This window comes from Nanorana parkeri, unplaced genomic scaffold (genome assembly GCF_000935625.1).
Source record: "Nanorana parkeri isolate BGI_ZX_2015 unplaced genomic scaffold, ASM93562v1 scaffold3471, whole genome shotgun sequence".
In the NCBI taxonomy this organism is placed as follows: domain Eukaryota; kingdom Metazoa; phylum Chordata; class Amphibia; order Anura; family Dicroglossidae; genus Nanorana; species Nanorana parkeri.
The window spans coordinates 43,387-46,635 of record NW_017309739.1 but is presented as its reverse complement, the minus strand read 5'-3'; positions in this window follow the sequence as shown (position 1 = coordinate 46,635).

The window sequence follows — 3,249 nt, the reverse complement described above, 5'->3', positions numbered from 1 at the left end:
CCCCTCCCTCCCTCCCCCGTCCATCCATCCTCCGTCCATTCATCCTTCGTCCATCCATCCTCCCCCCATTCATCCTTCCCCCATTCATCCTCCGTCCATCCATCCTCCATCCATCCATCCTCCGTCCATCCATCCTCCGTCCATTCATCCTCAGTACATTCATCCTCAGTCCATTCATCCTCCGTCCATCCATCCTCAGTCCATTCATCCTCCGTCCATCCATCCTCAGTCCATTCATCCTCCGTCCATCCATCCTCCGTCCATCCATCCTCCGTCCATCCATCCTCCGTCCATCCATCCTCCGTCCATCCATCCTCCGTCCATCCTCCGCCCATTCATCCTCCATCCGTCCATCCTCCGTCCATTCATCTTCCGTCCATCCGTCCTCCGTCCATTCATCCTCCGTCCATCCATCCTCCGCCCATTCATCCTCCATCCGTCCATCCTCCGTCCATTCATCTTCCGTCCATCCGTCCTCCGTCCATTCGTCCTCGCTCCAATCGTCCTCCGTCCATCCGTCCATTCCGTCCATTCATCCTCCGTCCATCAATCATCCGTCCATCAATCCTCTGTCCATTCATCATCCGTCCATCCATCCTCCGTCCATTCATCTTCCGTCCATTCATCTTCCGTCCATTCATCTTCCGTCCATTCATCCTCTGTCCATCCATCCTCTGTCCATCCATCCTCCGTCCATTCATCCTCCGTCCATTCATCCTCCGTCCATCCATCTTCCGCCCATTCATCTTCCGTCCATCCTTCATCCATCCATCCTCCATCCTTTCCATCCTCCATCCATTCATCTTCCGTCCATCCTCCATCCATCCATCCGTTCTCCATCCATTCATCCTCCGTCCATCCATCCTCTGTCCATTCATCCTCCGTCCATCCATCCTCCGTCCATCCATCCTCCGTCCATCCATCCATCCTCCGTCCATCCATCCTCCGTCCATCCATCCATCCTCCATCCATCCATCCTCTGTCCATCCACCCTCCGTCCATCCATCCTCTGTCCATTCATCCTCTGTCCATCCATCCTCCGTCCATCCATCCTCCGTCCATCCATCCTCCGTCCATCCATCCTCCGTCCATCCATCCTCCGTCCATCCATCCTCCGTCCATCCATCCTCCGTCCATCCATCCTCCGTCCATCCATCCTCCGTCCATTCATCCTCCGTCCATCAATCCTCCATCCATTTATCATCCGTCCATCAATCCTCCATCCATTCATTCTCCGTCCATTCATCCTCCCTCCATTCATTCTCCGTCCATTCATCTTCCGTCCATCAATCATCCATCCATCAATCATCCGTCCATCCATCCTCCGTCCATTCATCCTCCGCCCATTCATCCTCCGTCCATTCATCCTCTGTCCATTCATCCTCCACCCATTCATCCTCCGTCCATTCATCTTCCGTCCATGCATCCTCCGTCCATTCATTATCCGACCATTCATCCTCCGCCCATTCATCCTCCGTCCATCCATCCTCTGTCCATTCATCCTCTGTCCATTCATCATCCATCCATCCATTCTCCGTCCATCCATCTTCCGTCCATCCATCCTCCGTTCATCCATCCATCTTCCGTCCATTCATCTTCCGTCCATTCATCATCCGTCCATTCATCCTCCGTCCATTCATCCTCCGTCCATCCATCCTCCGTCCATTCATCCTCCGTCCATCCATCCTCCGTCCATACATCCTCCGTCCATCCATCCTCCGTCCATCCATCCTCCGTCCATCCATCCTCCGTCCATCCATCCTCCGTCCATCCATCCTCCGTCCATCCATCCTCCGTCCATCCATCCTCCGTCCATCCATCCTCCGTCCATCCATCTTCCGTCCATTCATCCTCCGTCCATTCATCCTCCGTCCATCCATCCTCCGTCCATCCATCCTCCGTCCATTCATCCTCCGTCCATTCATCCTCCGTCCATCCATCCTCCGTCCATCCATCCTCCGTCCATCCATCCTCCGTCCATCCATCCTCCGTCCATCCATCCTCCGTCCATCCATCCTCCGTCCATCCATCCTCCGTCCATCCATCCTCCGTCCATCCATCCTCCGTCCATCCATCCTCCGTCCATCCATCCTCCGTCCATCCATCCTCCGTCCATCCATCCTCCGTCCATTCATCCTCCGTCCATCCATCCTCCGTCCATCCATCCTCCGTCCATCCATCCTCCGTCCATCCATCCTCCGTCCATCCATCCTCCGTCCATCCATCCTCCGTCCATCCATCCTCCGTCCATCCATCCTCCGTCCATCCATCCTCCGTCCATCCATCCTCCGTCCATCCATCCTCCGTCCATCCATCTTCCGTCCATTCATCCTCCGTCCATCCATCCTCCGTCCATCCATCCTCCGTCCATCCATCCTCCGTCCATCCATCCTCCGTCCATCCATCCTCCGTCCATCCATCCTCCGTCCATCCATCCTCCGTCCATCCATCCTCCGTCCATCCATCCTCCGTCCATCCATCCTCCGTCCATCCATCCTCCGTCCATCCATCCTCCGTCCATCCATCCTCCGTCCATCCATCCTCCGTCCATCCATCCTCCGTCCATCCATCCTCCGTCCATCCATCCTCCGTCCATCCATCCTCCGTCCATCCATCCTCCGTCCAGAGAACGTTTACAGAATATTGAGAAGGAAATATGAAACAATTTGTCTGTATGGAAGACAATCACTTCACCCGTCATCATTATTACATGAGAGGATCTGTCACACGTCATACATCATACACACATCATACATCATACATACATACATCATACATCGTACATACATCATACATACATCGTACACATCATACATCGTACACACATCATATGCACATCATACACACATCATATGCACATCATACATCGTACACACATCATACATCGTACACACATCATACATTATTCATACATCGTACACACATCATACATTGTACACACATCATACATCATTCATACATCGTGCACACATCATACATCGTTCATACATCATTCATACATCGTACACACATCATACATCGTACACACATCATACATCATTCATACATCGTACACACATCATACATCATACACACATCCTACATTGTACACACATCATACATCGTACACACATCATTCCTACATCATACACACATCATACATTGTACACACATCATACATTGTACACACATCATACATCGTACACACATCATACATCATACACACATCATACATCGTACACACATCATACATCGTACACACATCATACA